Genomic DNA, 22,834 nt, shown 5'->3' on the forward strand with positions numbered 1-22,834 from the left:
TCCGCTCTACACAGAAGGGGTCTGACGCGGGGCCTCAGGCCACCACGCGGCACTGACAGGAGGGTTTTCGTACACAAATGTGGATCTTTTCAGGAGAGGGCTGCACAGCTGGTCCACTCGGACGAGCCGTGCTGGGGTGTCACTTGGGGGCCAGGAAAAGGACAGCTTCCCCGAGACGAAGGGTGGTCTGTGGGCATGGATGTTCAGGAAGAGATTCCTGTGCTGAAACATGGGCTTTGGAAGACGTCATTTGAAACGACACCACCTCTCGCCCCCATCCGGACAGCCAATCAGCCCCCAAAAGCTGCCTGGCCCCAAGAGTCCTGCCCTCTCACTGGCTACCCACTCTCGGCAAAGCAGAAGTTAGAACAGAATTTGCTGCACACGTACTGGAACCGGAGGCTGGCGCCATGGGCCCATCAGGGGCGGGGGAGGTGTCAGCACGGACACCCTTTCCCTCCAAGAGTCTTTAGAGAGCCCACCAGGTGGGCTACACCCCGTCCTGCTCCGAGCTCTCACTAGCATCTATCACCACATCAGGTCCCATCAGTGGTTCCTGTAGACCTGCCCCCCCACCCTTCCCAGCGGGTCACCGGCCCCTCCGTGGGAACTCTGTCCCCAACCTTGCCTTAAGGCTGGTCCACAGCAAGCCCTCGATAAGGCCAAAACTCGTCATGAGTAAGAAACTCTGGGAATGTCTAACATGACTCAAAAAACACACCTGTCAAAACACAACCCCCCCCCCTCCCCCGGTAAATGCTGTTGAAAAATATGGTAACATTGTTCCTCAACTTTCTGAAGTGCCTAGGTCGCTAATTTTTTAAATCCAAATAACGGCATTTAAAAATACTTAGTCATTTAAAAATCTAATAAGAGTTAAAGGCACTGTTGAGAGATACTGAAGGGGGAGCTTCGCATAAATCACACTAAGGTCGGATCTGAATGGTCTAGCTTGAACTTATCCTTTACTAGAACAACTTTTCAGTCTGTGAGAAACAGTTATTTTTCTTTTCCATGATTTCTCCGTCTACGAGCAGAACCAGAGGACGTGTTCTGTCATCATCAGCAAAGCAGAACACGAAGCCCGGGGACGCACGTGTCAGGTGCACAAAGTACTGAAGCTAGAAAGGCAGAAATGATCCCACGGTTGAAGACCCCACAGCTGCACTGGTCACACCAGAGCCGGAGCCAAGAGCAGAGGACACGAGAGCCAGGATCAGAACAAGACAACCGTGTTGCAAAGACCGAAATGAGTCTTGTGGCCTCAGTAGCGATTTTTCAATCATCTGTGTATTCTTGGGAGTTAGGCCATTCAAGCACACTTGTGGCAAGAAGAAGAATCTCTTTTGTTCAGGGGAGGGAGCAGATTCACAAGGGAATTCTTGACAACCTACCATCACTCAACCGATTTCAAAGTAGAATACGTTCAATCAGAGAGAAGAAAAAGCCTTCGTTTTTATGAGAACATGAAGCCCCCAGAACGGGGCGCAAGAACTCTCCGCCTACTTCAACACAGAGGCCAGGAGGGCACCTGGGCACATGAAGCATCAGCAAAACGAGGAATGAGTTCAAGTTCACGGCTCGCGGAGCCTCTGCTGAAGATGCTCTGCTGGGCTGTCCTCAGCTGGTCCAAGACCTCTGGTAGAGAGCAGAGCAGAAGCACAGCTGCCCCAGAAACACAGACCACAGGGACACAGTGGCCCAGTTTCCCTTAATTTGAAAAACCCCACATAAGGACAGTGTTGGAAAGTTTGTTAATATTTGGTTTAACGTGTTTGCAAATAACACATCTTCTGACTGTAAAAGAGTGTCCTTCCAGGTCCCCGGAGGAGTCTCACCCATTCTCAGGGTCGACCTCACCTTCCTGTGCTAATGTGTGACCAAGGAGAGGGCGGTGGCCCCCTGCCCTGGGTGACCAAGCAGGGACACAGAGCGCCCAAGAGCCCCTGCAGCCAACAGTCCGCCAGTCCTGAACATCAGAAACTGGACGTGGAAAAACAGCTCCTTCCCAAACACGAAACAGCTAAACCTGAACAGAACTGATCTCATCAAAACAAAATTCTTTCATGCAGGGTGATGTCAATGAGGCCTAATGAAATCCTGTCCGGAGGCTGGCCTCCAGGAAGGCTGAATTTTGGGTTTAGCCTAAATGCGTCCATTCCACCACTCCCTAAAGAGAACTCTCACAGCAAACTCCACACACACACCTCCTTCCCTTCAGGAAAGGATATAAAAATAATTACTAGCTTTTTAGGGGAACACAGTGTCTAAGTTCCTACTTAAATCCAGTAACTTCTGCCTCAGTACGCCCCTCGTTTAGTCCTTTCTGTAATAGCAAGGTGTCCCAAAGTTCCCAGTTCACAGCACCTAAAACTACCATGAAATATAGCAAGGAGAAGGAAGGAGTCCACTATGATAAAATTCTATTGTTTACTTCATTATTCATGTGAAAAACCCTTCCGTAAATTTGCCTTTGGGGAACAAACTATTTCCCACTCCTGTAGAGTGGAAACACTGCTTTCACAGGCAGCACGCAGGCCAGCGACAGAGTGAATCCACAGTCTGCTACCCAAAAGGGAAGTTAGCTTTGATGATAAATCCAGTATGAAAGATTCTACAACCGATACAATTAAAACGCACGCGAGGACTCCGCACAGGTGTCTGCGCCCAGCCGGGTTCGCTAAACCCGTTGCCTAATTAGCATTTCTGTAAACAATGCTGATAACAATCTTGCCTCCGCAATCCACGACAAACGCGTCGCTGAGATTGGAGCACGGAAAGCGTGAGGAAATTCGCTGCGAATCTCGGTCAAACTTTCTTTTGTTTGTATTTCCTCGGTGTCAGAAAATATCAGCTCTTCGCCCATTTGGTTTGTACCCAGGCTCGTCCGTCCAGCCCTATTGTGCGTGCTCCGTTAAACCTACAAATAATGAATTTGTTAGCAGGGGTGGAGGAACCCCAACTAGCCAGAATCCTCCTCCTGGTGCAGAAAATCCCCCATTTGCCATCGGGATTGAGTTGTCAGACAGTGACTCTTGCTACCCTGTGAAACTGACATGTCTATTTACAGAGAAACAAAGACGCTGCTCGCGGCGGACCCCGCTCCCTCCGCGCGCCCCGTCCGCTCTGCGCGCCCCGTCCCCTCCGCGCTTCTCTAGCCACCCGGCCTCGAGGCCCCTGCGCCCAGGTTCAGCCAGTAATTAAAATGGAGACGAGGCCGGTGCCCGGCTTCAGGGGGAGACAATGACCCCCAAGGCCCGGCGGGGTGCGGGGAGCCGCCGCGCCCACCTCCCGCAGTTCAGACTCCTGGCAAACTCGGCGCGGGCGGGTCCGGGTGCGGCTCGCAGGCGCGGGCGGGGGGCGCGCGGGGCGGAGCGGGCGGGGGGCGCCAGGACGCCCCCGGGCTGCCTCCTGGGGCCGGGCGTTGACGCAGCAGAAATTACCAGCTGGAAAATTCCCCTTTCGGAGGTGACGGGGGAGGGACCGCGGCGGCGGCGGCAGGAGGCGCCGAGGGCGAGGGGCGCGGGGCAGCCCCGTCGCCGCCTCCGCCTCCGCGCGCAGCCCCGCGGGGACCCCGCGTCGCCCTCGCCCGCCCCGCCCCGCCCGCGCCACCGGAGCTCAGGGAACGGAGGGGGCCGGGCGGGGGTCGCTACCGCCACCCCCGGAGCCGCAGCCGGGCGCGCCGATCGCCTTCGGGAGGGCGCCCCCGCGGGGCGGGGCGCGGCGGGGCGCGAGGGGCAGGCGGCGGGGGCGCGCCCGACTCGGAGCGGCCCCGGCCCGGAGCAGCCGACCCGGCTCGAGCCCCGGTCCCGCCGCGATGCGCCGGCCCGGCCGCGGACAATGAGCCGGCGCCGCTTACCTGTGACCCCATGGGGCGCGGGCGAGGGCGGGCGCCGCGGCCGCCGGACCAGCGCGGGTGATCGCCGCGGCCGCCGGGCGAGCGCTGCGTCCGGGCGGGTCCGAGCTGCGCGCTCGCCTCGGCTGCTGTGTCCGTCTGTCCGTCCGTCTGTCCGTCAGGCCGGCGCGCGCCCCCGCGCCGCTCCAACCCCGCGGCCCCCGCCGCCCGCGCGCGCGCCCCGCCTGCGGACCCTGACCCCGCCCCCCGGCGCGCGCCCGGCCGCTGCTGATTGGCCCGCGCCCCGGCCCCGGCCCCGGCCACCGCCCCGGGCCCCGCCCCGCCGGCCCGGCCACCGCCCCGCCCCTCGGTCGGCCGGCTCCGCTCGCGGGGCGGAGGGGGCCTCGGCGGGGGTCGGTTCGCCTCCGCCCCCCCGTGGGCGGCCGGACAGCGGAAGTGCGGGCTGGAGCTCGCTCGGCATTGTGGGAAGCCCCCTCTGCGGGGCTGGCGGGGGGCGGGGGCGGCGCGGCGTGGGGTCTCCAGGCGCTGGAGCCCCTTCCCACGGGGACCCAGCAGCCGGGAGACCACCGATGGGAGACGCGGGTCGGGACGAGGGCAACCCAACCCCGCCCGTACTGCGCCCCTGTCTTTGCCCACACGCCTGTTCCTCGGGGGCGCGGGGTCCCCGGGCCGCAGGCTGTCCGCGCCCCTCAACGCACAGACGGGCCGCGCGTGTCTCGCAAACTTCGCGCCTTCCCCGCCGGTTGTGCTGGCTGCGCGCTGTGCAGAGAAAAAGCGCTCCCACAGCGCCCAGGGGCTCGGGGCCGAGCTGTCGGGGACCTCGGCGCTCCCAGCGAGAGGCGCACCGCGGGGCAGGGGCCACGGGACGGTGCCTGCCACCGGGGCTTGAGTTTGGCCAACTGAGGAGCATCGGCGGCCGCGCACGCGTCGGTCCTTCCCCCCCCGCGAGGTCTCTCTGGGGGGTGCGGGGTCCTGCGAAGCAGCGGGTGCCCCGCTTCCCCCGCAAAAGATCTCGAATCGTGCTGCCCGAGATGGGCCCTGCGCGTCCCTTCTCGCCCCCGCTGTCCTCGAGTCCTCGGGCGGACAGAATGGGAAGCGTGGCCCCGCATTCTTGGCTGGCCTGTGCGGGGGCAAAGGCCACCTCGCTTCCTCTCCCGGACGCGACGGTGGGAAGGGAGGTGAGCCTGTGGCTGGCCAGCCGCGGCAAGGGAGTCGAGCACGACCTGGCCATCCAATGGGGAGGCGCCGCAGGCCGTCTGCGCCCTACCTCCCTACGGGCCCAGCGCCGCGGAATTCCTGGGAAGGTGGGAGGCGGCGGGCCATTATGGATGCTTTCTCAGGATGTGTAAGGAGGCATTCACTGGGCTGCTGGGGGAGGGCAGGCTTGCGGGGGGGGGGGGGGGGGGCGGTGTGTGGATTCTCCTTGAGTGAACAAGGGCGGCCGCGGTCTGGCAGCCAGCGATGAAAGGCTGGGACACTCCCTCACTGCAGCCGGCGCCTGGAAATGGCTGTGCAGACACCCTCACCCCGCTCCCCGCTGCCTGCGCTGGCCCTGCCGGCACAGGGCCCCTCCCAGGCCTTTCCTGCGGAGGATCCCGGGTCTGGCACCGCAGGCCCACGTTTCCTGGGCCCTCTCAGGTGGGGCTGGGTACAGCCATCCTCGGAAGTGGCTGCCTCTCGGCCTCCAGGAGGTTCTGGCCGGTCACTCTGTCCTTCCTGACGGGACGGAGGGCACTCTCTGCGGGGGTCCTCCCCCACCTGCCTGCCTGGAGTGCAGTTGTAGCCCATGGAGCAAAGGATGCTGGGGAGACTGAGGAGGGCAGCCCGCCAAACAGAGGAGGACCATTCCCCTGATGGCTGCCCCCCACCCCCGGAGAGAGCCCCCCTCACCACCAAAAAGGTTCGACCCCCAGACACTCTCCAAGGAGAACAGCATTGCTAGGATTCCGCGTCCATCGTCCCTGCAGAACGGAGAGCTGCAGAGGCTGCCTTGGAGCACACAGTGGTGCTTAGCCATTGCTCAGGAGGCCTGCCCACAAGAACCTAGCCTCTTTCGCCAGTACCAGGGCTCACCCCACCTGCTAGCTAGCCTAGGGCTTCTGGTCTTGGTAGAAAGTCTTGCTGAGTTCTGGAATGAGTCCCTGGGGTCCTGGAACTCTCTCTCCCCTTCCCCTGCCCTGCATGATGATGAATCGACCCTCCCGACCCCAGCAGCCCTGCCAGTGACTGGGGACTGAGAGTCTCGTCTCTTCTCTTCCAAGAACAAACAGAAGGGCGAGCAGCCTGAGGATGAGGCTGACAGACCACAAAGGCAGAACCAAGGACCGTCCCAGGGAGCTCTGATCAAGCCTTGCCTAAAACTGAAGACAGTGAAGCTTCTGGGAGCTAATAACCCCCTATCATAGGAAGGAAGGGAGGGAGGGAGGAAGAAAGAAAGGGACAAAGGGAGGAAGGAAAGAAAAAAGAAAGGGAAAAGAGAAGAAGGAAGAAAGAGCCAATAGTAGCAGCTGTGGCCTCTCAGCAGAGCTGGAGGAAGAGGGGGTCACGCGGCGGGGCTCCCTGGGGCCACCCGGGTGCATCTGCTCTGACGGGGAGATGCTGGCAGCACAGACCCAGGGGCCCCACGCCCATCAGTGCCCAGGCTCGGACTCACAGCGGGCAGATGCCAGGCTTGGTCAAAAAGCCTCCACTCTTGCTGCGGTCCCCCGGACCCTGGAGCAGGTGACACACACTGCACTTCACCCCTAATACTGGCATAGACCCTAGGAGGGATCTGCACCTGACAACCAGTGGGTCCTTCACCATCAGTAGAAATGTGGCCTCCATGAGGGCAGCTCTGCCCCGGAGGTGGCGCTAGCGACAGGCAAGGACCAAGCATGTGGGGTTGGCCTCAGTGGCACTCTTCAGCCATGGCACCCGGTGTCCAGAGGCAGCAAAGCCAACAGATGGGAGTCTGGGAGGGCCTGGGGAATAAGGTGCCTGAGATGCCACGATGAACCAGACGTGGCTCCCGCCCCTTGCTTCGCTGGAGGACAAGACAGATGAACAAATGAATGGTCGGTGGTCCCTGCCACACGCTGGTCCTTCTGCAGGTTCACCCCCAGCCACATGTGTGAGCATTTCTGGAGCCTGCCCAGGAGACGCCTTGGGGGCCTGGAGAGATTAAGCATCCCCGAGGCCAGGGCTGGGAACCCAGGGGCCGAGGTGCAGAAGCGGCCAGGCCCGCAGATGTACTTGCCGATGGCTGCCCCTCTGAGCGCGCTGCCTTCACTCCCACCTGCAGACCCCGGGGCCGTTGAAAGGCAGGCTCAGTCCCGAGAGCTGCCTGGCTGCCAGGGCCCCTGCACCACGTGCTCAGCCAGCCCTCCACCTGCCCTCCACCCCCACTGCGTGGCTTCAGGGGGCAGAGTGGTTGGGAGGGGACCCAGCCCCACACCGGGGGCTGCTCCTGTGAGGCAGAGCCCCAGAGGCGCTTTGGGAAGAAATGTCCCTTCACCTCTCCCTTCCTAGTGTCCCCCTGGGCCAGCCCCCTCGCCAGGCCCTTCACCCCCACCCCCACCTCCCCGCAGGCAGCGTCTCCCAGTCTACCCCAGCTGGGTTCCCTAGGGCTGTCTTCATGGCAATCACTGGTCAGGAAACCTGCCTGTTTATCCTCCAGCCAGTGGTGTTGCTCAGCCGTCCCCATGGCAACAGCCCCGGGAGTCCTGCCCCTCCCAGGAAACTGCCCAGAACCTGTCCCTGTCCTCTCCGAGCCCCTGCTGGAAGCGGACAGGGAGGGAGAGAGGCTGAGGGCAGGGCAGGAGACGCAGCGTAAGGATGCCCGGGCTGCGCGCAGAAACCGCCTCTGCGCGTCATCCCGGGCCCCGCGGGTGGACGGGGGCCCGCCCTGGGCTGCAGCAGAGCCCCACCCGTGGGCCGGGGGCCGCTTGCCTGAGGCCGGAGCCTGCTCCTGGGCCTGGCTCTGCCGTGTCTGGTGCCAGCTGGCCCTGCCCTCCTGCTGGGCCTCCCCGAGAGCTCCCTCCAGAGCCAGCGGCTACCTGCCAAGCCCACGCCTGCTCCACCCCAACTGTCCTCCCGGCCTGCGCCCCTGCCAAGCCCCACTGCCGCTCCAGCTGCCACCGCCAACTGTCACCCCGTTCCATTCCAAGCGCTCACCCGCAACCGTTCTTCCAAAATGCCACTGCCAAATGCCAGCCCCCTCCCTTCCTGAGCCCCCGCCCCTCAGCCCCAGGCCCGCACCGGGGCCCTGCCTTCCCGACCTTCACTCCAGACGGAGGCTGGGCCACACCTGCCTTGTGCCTGGGAGGGGCTGGTGTCAGAGGGCAGGGGCAGAAAGCTGGAGGTGGGGTGGGGCGGGAACGGGGCAGAGCAGGGGGGCGGCAGGGGGTGGAGCCGCCGTCCCTAGTGCCAGTGCACAGCCAGGCCAGCTGGGGGTGGGCGGCAGCCTGGGGAAGCCCGGGGGCTGTGGGTGGAGCTGGTGCCTGTCCCTGCGGGTCTGTGAACAGCTTCGCCTGACCGCTGACCTTGTCCTCTCCTAGCACTTCACCTCCCACCCCACCAGGCCTCTCTCTGGGGGGCACCAGCCCGCCCCCCCCCCCCCCCCCCCGCGCCGCCGCCGCGGGCCCTGCCCCCAGGGCTCAGCTGCCTGAGGCTGGCCTGAGCGCGGAAGGTGGCAGCGGGCTCCCCGCTGGGCTGGCCCGGGTCACTTTATCATCTGACCCCACCACCTCTGCGGCTCCAAGTCTTCTCCTTGCCGCCCCCCTTCCTCCCTAAGCCCCCCTTTCCCTGTTCATCCCTGTGGAGGCGTCGTTCCCTGAGGACGCTTCCCTGATCCCCGCCCCACCCCCACGGGGGGTCTCCACAGCCCCCGCTTCCCCTGGGCACACGGCAGGCATCCTACCCAACTGGGACCTCGCTTGGCCCTGGGAGGAAAAGGGAAGACAGGGCCCGGCCCAGCCAGGAGGCACCGCTGCCAGCCGCAGGTGCGGGCCTGGGGCTGTAATTCCATCTCAGGCGGGCTCTGGAAACTGGGAGGCCGCGGGGGAGCAGCCAGTCAGCGCTGGAGCAGGGCAAGGGGGCTGGGGGCCTCCGTCCCCGCCGAGGAACGCAGCTGCTCCCCGGGGCCACAGCCACGGAGGCTCGCGTTGCAGAAGCTGGTGATGGCTGCAGATAGCCATGGGGGGTGGGGGTGGGGAGGGACACCGGGCCCTCCCCAGGGTCCTGTTCGGGAGCCGCCAGGCGGGGACGCGAAGGGGGTTGCTGGGGGCTGCATCAGCCGGAGCCTGACCGAGCTCCGTCCCGGGAGGAAAGGGCGGACGGGGCACATTCTCTGAGCACCTACTCTGTGCCAGGAGTCTCCCCATGGGGTCAACTGGCCCAGCTCCTGTGCTAGGGGCTGGGAGGCGGAGGAAAAGGAGGTGACGAGGGGCCCTGTCCCACCTGGACAAGGTACAGGCCCCTCCCCTCCCATCAGAGGAGGGTGTTCTGGGGTCCCTTTGGTGGGCTTGGAGAGGCCCCAGCCCTGTGCGGTGCCAGCCCACTGCCTCGGCCTCGTCCATCCATCCATTCACGCACTTACTCAGCAACATTCATGGAGCACATCGAACCTGCCGCGTGCCACGTACGTCCCAGTATTGGAGAGCAAGACAGGACGCCTTTTATTCTGGGAAGGAGCCAGGCGGCGAGCAGGTCAGCTGAGAGGTCAGCCAGGGTGGACCCGGGAAGGGGGGTCCCTGGAGACACGGCCATTGAGAGGACGGGGCAGGGAAAACACAGGGGGAGCGTGTGGCAGTGCTGGTAGGACGGAAGGGCTCAGAAAGCCAAGGACAGAGGGACACGGGAGCTGATGGGAAAGGTGGCTGGAGCCGGGGCCATCTGAGCATCAGAATAACGTCCCGCTGGATGTGTCACAAAGCACAAAGTGACACAGCTGACGTAAACGCAGGGCCGTGAGTCTGGCATCCTCCAGGAGGTGGAGGCGAACACACACACTCCTTGAGCGTGGAACCGCCTCTGAAGAAGAGGCTGGAAAAGGGAAAGTGAGGGGCTTTAGCGGGGAGAGACCTGGCAGGCAGCCTCCTAGCCAAGTGATCAGGGACATCATGGGACATCAGGCCCCTGATATGATGTGACAGGAAGGGTCCCTCACCTCTGCTGGTGTCTTCCCCCCAGCTCATAACCCTGGTGTGATCATGAGAAAACACATCAGACAAACCCAAACTGAGGGACATGCTACAAAACACCTGACCAGCACACCTCAAAACTGTCACGGTCATGAAAACAAGTGCTGTCAGACAAACGGTCCCAGCCCAGAGGAGCCTGGGGAGACGTGAGGGCCCTGCAGTGTGGTGCCCTGGATGCGGTCTTGGAGGAGGAGAGGGACGTTGGTGGAAGAACGGGTGAAATGCAAGTAGGGTCGGAGCCACACTTAAGAGTTGCAGTTACCCAGTTACAGTGGTAACCCTGTTACCACTCAGGGTTGCAGTGGCAACTTTAGGGGAAGCTGGGCCGGGGGAGGGGCACACAGGAACTCTGGGGACTCCCAAATGTCCCCGCTTTTCCATCTACCTAAAATCAGTCCAAAGTAAAAAGACCCAACCAATCAATGGGACAAAACCTCCTCCTTCAGGCCTGGGGCTCGTTTTCACTTTTGGATCCAAAGACTCCGGCGGCTCCCAGTGTGCCCACCCTCAGGGCGCAGCGGCCAGGGGTGTAAACCCCGGACCGCGAAGGACTTGCCCCAACGCCCTGCCGGGAGCCTTGACCCAACCTCAGCCTGGCCTCCACTTGCACCCGTCATGTCCCTAAAGGTGACTCCAGCCCCCCACACTGTCCTTTTGCTCAAAAAATCCCAATGTTGGGGCTTCCCTGGAGGTCCAGTGGTTAAGACTCCGCACTTCCACTTCTGGGGGCACAGGTCCGATCCCTGGTCAGGGAGCTGAGATCCCTGCATGCCGTGCAGCATAGGCAAAAAAGAAATCCCCATGCTGCCAAACCCCAAAATGTGCTTTGTCCCAGTCTGTTCTCCCTTTGAACCCCCTGCATCTTTGTCTCAGCTGGAGTGGAGTCTCCCCGCTGCAGGAGACCGCATGAAATCCATCTCGCTGCCTCGAAGCCTGTCCGGGGCTGTTTCTGTTGACAGCTGCCATGAGCCTTCGTCATGCCTGTGTGTTTGCACACGTGTTTGTGGGCTCCTCGGCTGTGTGTGTGTGTTGGTGCATGGGTGTCTGTGTGGGTCTGTGTGTGCTTGTTCAGAGGCGACCGCCAGGTTTGTACAAGAGTGTCTGGGAGTGTGTGTCCTGCTTTGCTCACTCCGGAGGGAACCAGGCCCAGTTCTGGACACTGGGCAGGAGGTGGTCCCGCCCAAATCTCTGGAACGAGGGCAAGACGCCCTCCGGATGGGGAGGGGGGGACGTGGCTGCGGAGGTGAACAGCGTGCAGCTTGAGCCGGGCGGGGGGAAGTCCTCGCTGGGCCAAGCCCAGGTCCTCTGGGGGGGCGATGACCTCAAAGGCCACATGGGGCCATGTGGCGACTGCCGGGCAGGAGCTTCTGGGGTTTTCCACAGGCTGTAGGTCCCGTCACAGACTTTTGAAGAGGAGACGGGCTCTATCGAATGATCCAGAGATGTGTTTAGGACGAGAGCTGACGAGCCCTGGGTGGAGTGGACGCGGTCGATGAGGGAGAAGCGGGGGGAGCTGCCTATCCGCTTGGCCGCAGGGCGGCGGGTGCCTGTTCAGGGGACAGGAAACCAGAGCGGGTGTGGGCGCGGGAGACACGCGGGTCTGTGGAGCAAGGCCAGGGCTGCAGGTGCCCAGTGGGGGCGGGGAGGCCTCGAAGGAGAGGAGCTGGCTTGGGTGCCTCTGACCCTGGGGCACGCAGCCCACACCCCAGCGTGGCTGGGGTCAGGGGAGGTCATGTGGCAGAAGGGTGACAGCAGGGCACTCCTATCCCCTGCTCAATGGGGTTTCAGAGGTCGCTTGGGCAGGGGTCCCGTGCAGAGCCCTACCCTCGGGTCACCTGGGCCCTGGCGGGTTGGGGGGCTCCCACAGCTGTTCCTGGAGGGCCGCCCTGGCTTGGATCCCCTTCTCCAACCAGCCTCAACCTCAGACCCCGTTAGTCCAGCCAGGACTCTCTCCCCACCTCGGTTGAGGGGTGGGGCACCAGAGTCCGTGCTATGGGCCTCAGGGGCCCCCATTAAGATGGGGCAAACTGACCTCCAGTCCTGCCCAGGTGGGGCCAGCCCCCGAGGGACCCTTCCCTCACCCTGGCCCAGCTCCGGGATGCAGCCAGCCCCACCACAGCTGGTGACACTCCCTCCCACAGGTGCCCCACACAGCCAGCGTCCAGGGCAGCCCAGCCCGAGGGCAGCGGGGAGCACCTGAAATGAAGTGGAATACGCCCCACCCTCCACCAGACCTGCAGACAGGTGGGTCCCAGGCCCACACACCTGCTGTGGACAAGGGAGACTGCCAGCTGCAGGGGCACCATGCCTGCACTTTGGCTTTGCCTGACACCAGCTTCACACGCCAGCCCGCCAGGGCCCAGATGCGGCGGTTCTTCTGCCCCAGGGCCTTTGCACCTGCTGTTCCCTCAACCTAGAATGCCTTTCCTGCTCCTACCCACCTGGTGGTTCTCAGCCGTCCTGAGGACCCACTCCCAACCCTGCCCCCCAGCCCGCCAAGACAGCTGTGCACTCTCGCTCTGGGAGAGTGGAGCCCGCCCAGACAGGGCTCCACTTTGGCCTAACGCCTGCACTTTTTGACTGTCCTTCGCCCCTCCCTGTGCTCCATGAGGGCTTGGCCATGTCAGATTCCCTCTTGTGTCCTGGGTGCTGAGGGGCCAGCCTGGCCGGAACTAGGATCAACGCCCACTGTGTGATTTTGGGTAAATCACTTACTTCTCTGGGTGACAGCCTGCACCTGAAGAGCCCACCTGGCATAGCTGAGTGGGCTGAGCAAGACGGCAGGACACAAAAGCGGCCCCAAGGTGCCACCTCCCTTGCCAACATCGTTATCACGGGGGTAACAGTCACCAGGGCCAGGTGGGCACGATAAAGGGCCCGGGCCAGGCGGGCACTGAGAGCGGGCTCCCGGCTTTCTGCTGCGGTTGCCTTGGATGTCCTGGGGGCACATCTTCCTGACGGGATTGAGTCTGGGGTCACCCTGGGCTGCTGCTGGGAGCCCCAGGCAAGGCGGACAGGCCCTGGGAAGAGGCCGTGTTTGCCTGGTGTTGGGAGGTGAGTGAGAACTGCGGGGCAGTTTTCCTCCTCTGAGCCCTCAACCCCACACACCCAGGAGAGGGGCAGGGCGGGGGAAAGCCGGGGGAGGGGGCCGGAGGGGCTCGGGGCCTTTGCCTTGGAAGGCCCCTGCCTGGGGGGAGCCGGGAGGAGCAGCCATCCCACCTGGTCTGACCAGCCCCACCTCACTGCCCCCAGACCCGGCCAGGACCCTCAGAGACCATCTCTGTGGCCACGCGTGTGCCTCTGTTTCGGGAGGGGTCTGGGAGCGCGAGAGCCCAGTTCCCCAGTCCGCGGCTGCTGCTGCTGCTGCTGCTGCTGCTGCTGCGGGCTGGGCTGCGCGGGGCTCTGCTCCCTCCTCCCCTGGGGGGTCCTGGTGCCGGGGTGGTTTGAAAACCAGAGCCTGGAGGCCTTATCAGACCACAGGTTTTCCTGAGGAAGGAAGGGTGGGTGTGGGCCGCCGGGATGGGATACCTCCTCTGGGCGTGCCCGCCGGTGGAGGGCGCATGGGCGCTGCCCTCCTGGGGGGGTGGAGGACAGCCTCGCCCAGGGAGACCCTAGCCCAAGGCCCAGCCCAGGCTGGAGAGGCCCTAGGCCAGGCCTCGAGTCTAGGAGCCCCAGAGTGTGCACTCGCTGAAAGCAGGAGCAAATTGTAGCATTTCTGGGAGTGTCCACAGGACCCCACAAGAGCCTCAGCGAGAGCTGTGACCATTCCAACCGCAGCTCCACTTCTAGGGGGGCCCAAGGAAATACGTGCTCAGGTTCACAAAAACCACACATCCCAGCATGTTCAAGGACCCCCTCTTTGCAATAGCCCTGAACTGGAAAAACCCACTGCCCACCAGCAACAGAGTATGTAAGTGAAATGCAGCTTGTCACACAGGGGACACTGGACAGCCAGGAGGACAGCCACCTGTGACTCCCGGCTCCACAGTGGCCTCGCTTCCACGGCAGGCCACCTTCAGAAACGGGCGGGACAGCTAGTAGGGTCAAACAGCGGTAGCCTTTGGGATGTGGGTCCAGGGGGCCTCCTGGGCTGGCCATGCCCTGTTCTCCTGTTTCGGGTGCTGGTGAGAAGTTGTGTTCAGTTTATGAAAATTCATTAACTATGTACTCAAGGTATGTGCACTTTTCCGTATGTATGTGGCACGTCAATAAACAGTTATACAAAAACCCCCAAATCCTCCACTGACCCCTCCCTGAGGGAAGATGCTTTCCTGGGGCCGTCTGTCCTCTTCCCTCCCTGCCCTGACCTGCCTCCTACCTGGGGCTCCAGGGAAGTGGGGGCCAGGAGGGGGCAGCCCTGGAGCCCCTCCTACCTCTGGGGACCAAGGCTCTGCCAGGCTGTCTGCCCCAGGGCCTTCTCCGCTTTCTCAAGGGCAGGGCCCCAAGGAGCCCCAAGGCGGGGGTCCCGCGGCCTCGCAGGTGGGGCCGGGAGGATGTGTGACCCGCCCTGCTGGAGCCGGGCTGGCTGGCCTCGGAGTGCTGGCGTGGGCCCGGGACACCCGCCCTCTGCCTGCTGGGCCGGGGGTGCCTCCCGCCCTCTACCCTCCGCCCTCCCCCCGCGGGTGCCTCTACCCCTTCCGCTTCCAGAGGCCCCGGGGCTATTTTTAACTCGCCAGAGCTGCTGAAGGTGGACAGAGCCTGGGGGTGGGGGGGGAGAAGGCCCAGCAGCTACCTTCCTGCCACCACCCCTCCCGGGGTCCGGGCTTCCTGGGGGGGGACTGGTCATTCTTGACCTTAGAGGAGAAACAGCACACTCCACGCCACTTATATAGACACACAGGAAGGCCACGTGGGTACCCCAAGGTGCAGACACGTGCCCGGGATACAGACTCGAGCACACACGCGTGTGCATGCACACACAGGCACACATGCACGTGCAAACACACACGCATGGCCCAGGGACGTGCTCGGAAACATACCAGATGCACGGAGACTCAGACAAATACAGGGACACATAGACGGTCTCCGCCCTCCCCAGACACCTAGCCCTCCTGGAAACACACACACACACACACACACACACACACACACACACATACACGCGCGCGCGCGCGCGCGCGCACAGGCACACAGCACAGACGCTGGGGGTGCAGCGAGGACCCTCAGGCCACATTCTAGACTGATGCGGGAGGGGCCTACAGGTGCGGGTGCTCAGCGCACTCTGTCCCTGCTCCCCAAGTACCAGCCAGTATTCCTGAGCTCTCAGCACCGTCCGGGCCGAGATGCCGCATCCTGGCCTCCCCCTCCCCCGAGGAGGGGCAGGCTTGCGGCAGGAGCCGCTGAGCTGACTCGCAGCCTCTTCCCCCGCACTCTGGCCACGCCCGCTCAGGACAGGAAACCAAGAGAGGGATGGGGGCGGCAGCCCATGGCGCTGTGGCCTCAGGGCCTCCCCTTCCTAGCCCTGCTCCCCACTTCCCCTCTCCTCCCCTGGCCTTTGTTCCCTGGAGCAGCTCACCCCCCACCCTGCGGGGGAACCAGAGTCTATCCTGGAAAACCCCAGGTGCTGGGCTGGGGGCCTCTGTCCGCTGCATCCGGGTCCAGGGGGAGGAGGAAGCCCGGAGGACAGACGGGGCAGGGACCCATTGGCCAGGGGGCAGCCGGTTGGCTTCCAAATCCCCTCCACCCCCCACACCCCCACCTCTGTCCCTGGAGGCCCCAGAGGGATGGAGGAGGGCGGGAGCCGGCCTGGAGGACAGGACATCCTCTTGGCAGGACACAGGACGCCAGGCCGGAGGTTCCCAGCCCCAGTCAAGGCCACAGGGGGAAAAGGCCACTGGGGCTGGGGCTCACCAGTTCCGAGATGGGCCTGGGCACCGACGGCTGTGACTTCGGGAAGGACAGCAGAGCCAGCACCAAAGAAACACCCCAGTCCCTGACACTCCCCCAGGCCCCTCCTGGCCCGCCAATGTGTGGACCCACCCCCGGTGGCACCAGGCCCAGGGCCCCTCCTCAGGGAGCCCCACAGGTCACGGGAGAGGCCAGAAGGCCCGGGGGTCACCGTCGCCTGCGCCGTGGGGAGCCCCCACCCCCGCTGGGAGCCCACTCCTCCATGTGAATCCCAGGGCCCAGGGCCCAGACCGCAGGCCGGCCCAGCCCTCCCCTGCCCAGGACTAGAAACCCAGGGACAGTCAAGGTGGGGTGAAGGCCACGGGGACCCCTTGCTCCTGCACCGCCTCCCGCAGCAAAGCAGCAGCTCCCCAAGCGTGGCCCCCCAAGCTGGCACCGTCAGCCCACGGCTGACCGTCCGCTCAATGGTCTGGGAGCTGACGGTGCCAGGATATCACGGCATCCAGGCTGCCCGACCGGGGAGCGAGCCTGCGCCTGTTGGCCGGTGGTGAGTCCGACACAAGTGCCCGCTAGCCATTCACAGACACTTCTGCCAGCCTGTTCTGGTTACCTGGGTGGGAAACGATGTCCCATCTAAAAACAGCCTATAGAAATGAGTTACCTCAACGCACAGCCTGAGTCTGGATCTGCCTCTGTTCACCCGAGTTAAAATCACCAAAGGGGAATTAACCATGGACTTAGCTCGTGACCCAAGAGGAATGACACCTCTGCCAGGGAGACAAGGCCAAACCCAGCCCTTACCGCTCCCAGCCCTCGGTTCCGTCCCCAGCGCCTCCGCACGCTCTCCTTGACTCCAGTCACAATCCTTAACGTCTTTGGAAAAATGAGGCTTTATTGGAGTATAATTTATATACAATGATATTCACCAGTTTGAAGCATACGATTTGATGAGCTCTGACAAACAGTCGTGTAACCACCCCCACTATTATGATACAGAACATTCCCATGACCCCCCAATCCCCTCAGCCTCTTGTTGTTCATTCTGCCCCCGGCCCCCCGGCCCTGCCCTGCCCTGCCCACCATTGATCCGCTCTCTGTCACTATAGTTTTGTCTTTCCCAGGATTTCACACAAACAAAGCCACGTAGAATGGGGTCTTCTGGTCCCGGCTCCTTTCCCTTAGCAGCGATGCTCATTCTGCGCATCAGTTATCCACTCCTTTTCTTTCCAGGGTGTAGACGGACCACTTGCCAGCTGACAAATTCATTTCATTTCTTTGGGGTAAATTCCTAGGAGTGGGATTGCGGGATCATTCTAATGCTCGTTTTCTAAACCTTTGAATGTGTTTGTTTTCGCTCTGCCCCACTAGGCTGTAAGCTCCCCAAGGGAAGAGACATCACCTGTGTTGCTCATCGCCATGACCAGAGCCCAGTGCAATTCCGTGCCAGGACCATTGCCCACAGAGTGAGTGAGTGAATGAACCAGTGATGGTGGTGCCTGGGACGGTGGATTTTGGTGATGCTGATGGGAAGAGATCATGGCGCTGAGGGCGATAGAGGTGACGATGGTGATGGAGGTGACTGTGGTTAGGGGACAGTGACAGGGGCTGCTGGCCGTGACAGAGGTGGTGTCTGTGACGGTGAAGGCTAGAAACGCCTCCTTTGCCCTCCGTGGAGACGTCGTGAGGGCCCTCTTTGGATGTCCCCTCCACCTCCCCACCTCCAGACACCTCCAGTCCCCCACTCCAGAGTCACACCTTGGAGCAAGTTGTCACCTAAACCTCCACCCACCCTGAAGCGACTCTTCCCACCAGCTCCCGCTGTGGCCACACCCCCACTCGCCCACAGCTGTGACATCTCACCAGGAACAACCCTCCTTTCTCCCGAACACTCGGCTTTCCCCTCTCCTGGCTTCCTCCTTATCCTGTTTAGAATTCATATTTTCTCTCGAGAACACCAGAAGTGTTAGTGTATCCATCCTCTCCTGGTACCACTCTCTCCTTGCCAGCGCCTAAGCCGCTGCTCTCCGCTCGGAAAATCAACCGGGAGGCTGGTGCCACCAGAAAGCAGACCGGGAGCTGACCCTGACACCCGGCCCACGCGCTCCCCCCAGGCCGCTGTGCCCGCCGCTCACACAACCCCCCTGGCTGGCCCCTCCCTGCCTACCGGAGCCTTCCTCCAGCCTAAGCCCCGCCCCTGCCCCCAGCCCCTCCTTCACAAAGCAGTGACCGCTCTGAACTGCAGACGTGAGTCTGGAACTTTCTTGCTGAATCTTTCAGTGGCTTCTGAGAAGTGCCTTCCTCTCAAACCCCTCTCCCCAGTTGACCAGGCCCCACGTGATCTGTCCCCCATTCCTGGCCTCATTCCTGTACCCCCGCTCCCAGGTTCCAGCCACACTGGCCTCGTTCTTATTCCTCCAGGATGCCAAGTTCCCTTCAGCTCCAGGCCTCTCCCAGGGCCAGGCTGCGAACTCCTCGCCACCTTCCTGGTCTCGTCTCCTGCCCTCCCCACTCCAGGCTGGCGACCACCCGGTGTTCCCTCCCGAAAAGCCCTCCTTCAGGCCAAGCCCTTACTTGTGCTCAGCCAGCACCCGGGGCAGCCGTGGACCGTGCCGTGCTCAGCCCTGTCCCCCACCAGCAGGCCCTCCGTGAATGGTGCTTGCTGGGAAAGTGAGGGGGGATTGGAGGCGGGCTGTTCAGCTCACCACCAGGCGCAGAGATGACCGAGGAGGAAGAACGAGCTCCATCCGGGCTTCCTGGGGGCCAGGAAGGCCAGGCCCAGGCAGTGGTCACCAGCTGGGATATGGGGGACCCCCCCCCCGGGATGCGAGGCCCAACCCAAGGGACCTGGGAGACTCCTGCCCCACGCGGGTCCCAGGCACCGCCTGGGACTTTCCGGGGGGCTGTGCCATTGAGGGAACCTTTGCTGCCAGGGCCACAGGGCACCCGGGCATTTCCTGCCCAGCCTCACTCCCCGAGGCCAGGCCCCAGCCCTGTGGCCCCGCTCCTTCCTCCTCCGCCAGGGGGGTTTCCACCCAGCCTGAGCCCCGCTATTTTTAGCTGAGGGAGAGGGACCAACTCCTGGCCCCACTGCTTCCCCCGAGGGAGCATGGGCAAAATGAGGGCTGGGCGCCAGAGGCTGGGGAGTTGACCCCCTAACTCCCCACACCAGGGTACACCTGGGCAGCCCAGGTGGCCAGTGCATGGGCCCAGTGGGCAGGGGCTCCAGTCCTCGGGTGGGGTGGGTCCAGGGCCTGGGTGGGCTACCGCCCACTTCCTGCGGCCTCGCCCCAGCACTTCAAAGGCTGCTGGCAGCCCTGTGGTCACTCCCGGCTCCCACGCAGCTCAGCCTGAGGGGCGGGCCCGGCGCAGGAGCCCCGGCAGCTTCAAAGTGGCTGGGTGGGCAGCCCTGCGGTTAGATCCTCAGGGCGGGTGGGGAACAGGAAGGGGGGGATAAGGGGGCCCTCTCTGCTTCTGTGTCCTCCCCGCCCCACTGCCTTCCTGGGTGGGCTTAGGGCAAAGGCCCAGACGCTTTCCTGGCCCCCAGATCCTGTCCCGGAGCCAGGCCGCCGGGGGTGGTGATGCCTTCATGACTGTGTGATGTGTGTGCGGTCCAAGTGGGCTCCCCCCGGAGGGCAGCCCCCTAGAGAAACCTCCGGAGCCAACGTGGGGCGCCCCTCCTGGACCCCTCAGGGCCCCGGCTGTGGCGAGGGGGCGCGGACACCTTCCCTTCCGCCCCCTCCCCCCTCCGTTCTTGCCCCACTTTTCTGCCTGAAGCGGGGCAGCCGGGAGGGGAGGGACGGGGGAGAAGGGCCTGCCTGTCTGGGCCCTGGAGCGGCCCCGCCCACACCCTCCACGGAGGTGGGCTGGATGGGCTGCGGTGGGCTTGACCTCGCGCCAGCTCCCCAGAGACCGGCGGGGGCGAGAGGGGCGGGGAGCCAGCGCCTCAGAGCAGCCGCCCCGAGCTGAGCAGACGCTGAGAACAGAGACTGTCTGTGAGCAGGCGGGGTGGGGGGGGGGGGTGGAGGAAACTTCCAGGGTCCCCTGGGGTCAGCTCCAGGACAGTTGCCATTTTTAATCTGCGCAAGAGACTTAGAAGGAGCCGCGAGGGCTGTAACCTAGATCCGCTCAGGAGGTGCCGGCAGTGCAGCCCAAGGAGAGCCCCCTCCCCCAGCTGCGCACCCCGAAGGGTAGAGCAGGCCCTGTGCCAGAGACCCCAGGAGATATCGGGGGCCTTGCAGGGTCCCCCCTGCTCTGGGCTGACTCTGCCCCCCCCAACCTCCAGACGCTTCCCCCCTCCTCCGCTCTCTGGTGTGTGGGGGGGGCGGCGTCAGGAAGGAGCCCCACTCGTGAGCCCCCAGCCCTGACGCCGGGCCTAAGCGGAAGCTGGCTGCAGCCCACCCACCGGGGCAGGTGGGAGAGCCACGCCCCAGGAAGGCTGGCCCTGGGGGTCTCAGCTGGAGGCCAAGGGGATCCCCACCCAGTCCTCACCTGGGCTGTCTCCCACTCTCCAGAGGAGAGCCGAGGGCTCACTCCTGAGACCCCTACCCACGCCCCCCACCTGCTTCTTCACTCTTGGGGTGGCTGCCTGGACGCAGGATGCTGCTGGGGGTAGAGTGGGAGCGTCCCAGTAACGGCCCCACCTCCAAAGAGGAGTGGAGTGTCAGGAGGAGGGTGACAGGGCACCGGTGTGGGAGACTCCGGGGTCGCCCCCAGAGTTCTCCAAGGACCACTGAGTGGGTTGCCCCTTTGGAGACACCTCCCACCTTCCGCCTCAACACCAGGAGACAAATGTTGATGGTTCTGGGGCTTGGAGGAGCCAGGAGGGAAAGGCAACATCTGTGCCCCCTGGAGACCCCCACCAGTGGAGTCAGCGTCCCCAGGAGAGGCTCTGTGGGCAGGAACCAGGGCTCCAGCTCGGGGGTGGGGGGAAGGGGGGTCGCTGGGGCAAGTGGGCGAGGAGCCATCTCAGGCCCTCTGTGGTGATCCCCTTTCCCGCCATCATCACTGGTCTTCAGGGTCTCCTGCTGAAAACACGTAGCACCCCCAAACCCCAAGACCTGACTCCCAGGCCGAGGGTACCCCATCCTTGCCATCATTCCATCATCCCCGCCCCGCTCAGTCTCCCCTCTCCAGAGCCAGGGCTGGCGGAGGTCCAGGCCACAGTTTCCATCTGGCCACCACGAGAGAAGCTGGCCAGCCCAGGGGTCCCACAGGTGAGGGACCTCCGAGGGGCAGCGGGCAAAAAGCAGGACTGGATTGCCTGACTGATGGAATGGCTCCTGGTGCCTGGTCAGCGGGTCAGGATCCGTCAACATTCATTAAACTTATACACACGTAGACCAGCAAATACTAAACCACCACACTCCCTGGCCTTGCTGCAGAGACAGCTCCCCACATGACTCACAGGCCGGCACAGACTTTTGGAAAAGCAATCTGGCCACACCCTGGCACACTCTTAGGACTCGGGTGTGGAGGGGAAATCACCAAGGGGCAGGGTCCTCGGACAAGGGTGTTCTTGGCAGCCACGCCGAAGGGAAGATCTGGAAGCCTGGGCATCCGCCAGCAGAGGGGACGCTGGGGCGTTAGCGTCTGCACACGGGGAGGAGGGGCCCCTGGCCAGCTGCGGGCATGCGGCGATGCTCACAGGCCTGCAGGTGGGCATGTCTGTGGGCAAGTAGAGAAAGGTTAAGACTTTTGGGTACCAGAGAGGGGCTTGGAGAGCGCGGTCACCTTTCGTACACTCTGCCTGACTCGTGGCAGGGAGCCTGTGTGACACTGCGTAACATAATGCAGCCATCGCCTTACATCAAGCCCGGAGTGGGGGCTGCAGGAGTGGAAAGGGTAAGGTCCGCCCCGAGGGGCTCTGCCGGCAGCGACACGGGGCTCCGAGTGTGCACTGATGCTTCCAGTCGTGCATGGGGCCCCGGGGACCACCCTAGGAGCGGGGCTGTGGCCTGCACACACCGTGCACCAGCCAGGGGGTCGAGCCCCCGGGGAAGGAGGCCCCCGTCCGACTGGCCTGGAGGGCTCTTGACCCCAACTCAGGCTTTACTCTGATGGGGGGGACAGTGGGAGGGGAGGCTGAGACTGACCCGCAGGAAGGCAGGAGGAGAGGGCGGGGGTGTGCACAGCTCCCCACAAACCCCGCCATCCTTGAGGGCGCCGGTAACTCTCTGTGATTCCAGATGTTCAGCAGCTGTCTTGGCCATTTCCGCCCCTTCTCTGACCCCGCATCCGCCAGGAAACGTCCCCTCCTGTCCTCGGGCTCCGAGCCACCCCCTACCTTCCCTGCACCCCATTTCCTGAGCAGAGGCGTTTGTGCAGACTCAGCTCCCCCTCCCGTGGGGCGGCTCCAGCTTTCCCAGGGCCGGTGCTGCCCCCAGAGCCTGGACACCCTCTGCCAGGGGCTCTGATCCTGCCGCCGCCCCTCCAGCCTCTGGGACTGGTTTTCCCTCTCTCCCTCCTTTCCTCCTCTGAGGCTGGCAGCCTACATCGGGGCCTCTGGGGAAGCTGAGCCCAACCGGCCAGGAGGGAGTCCTGCTTAGTGGGGGAGGGTGGGAGCCCTGTGGGGTGGAGGCCAGAGGTCAGAGACCCCAGCCAAGCCCTGCAGGAGGGGGTGGGGGAGGGGGGACGCACGCTCAGATGTCTTCCCGGTGGACACTGGGGGGTGGCCTCTTCCATCTGAGCACCGAAAACTGGGGACACAGCCCCACCTTCCCTGAGCAGACCGGGGCCGGCGGGGGGGGGGGGGCACAAGAGGTCACTGCTGCTGCAACTGGTCCAGTCTGGGGGCTCTTCTGGAGAGGGGACGGCAGGAGGAGGACTCCCTTCCTGTCATGTGCTTTCCTGTCTCAACAGAGCTGGTGGTTCTGGGGCACTTGGGCTCCTGTGGGCTGGGGGCAGGGCGGGTGGGGTCAGGGGCCAAGCCAGACACAGGGTAAGGGCTCCG

The 22,834-nt window shown here is 63.6% G+C and overlaps 1 protein-coding gene across 1 annotated transcript in view; it reads right to left on the reverse strand.

Moving 5' to 3' along the window:
* Positions 1 to 4,057, reverse strand: part of ZBTB46 (zinc finger and BTB domain containing 46) — a 57,073-nt gene extending 53,016 nt beyond the window's left edge. The window contains exon 1 of the mRNA XM_004311086.4: positions 3,860 to 4,057. The gene's annotated coding sequence lies outside the window, so the exon portion shown is untranslated. The remainder of the gene's footprint in view (positions 1 to 3,859) is intronic.
* Between the last annotated feature and the right edge of the window lie 18,777 nt (positions 4,058 to 22,834).

This window comes from Tursiops truncatus, chromosome 15 (genome assembly GCF_011762595.2).
Source record: "Tursiops truncatus isolate mTurTru1 chromosome 15, mTurTru1.mat.Y, whole genome shotgun sequence".
Classification (NCBI taxonomy): domain Eukaryota; kingdom Metazoa; phylum Chordata; class Mammalia; order Artiodactyla; family Delphinidae; genus Tursiops; species Tursiops truncatus.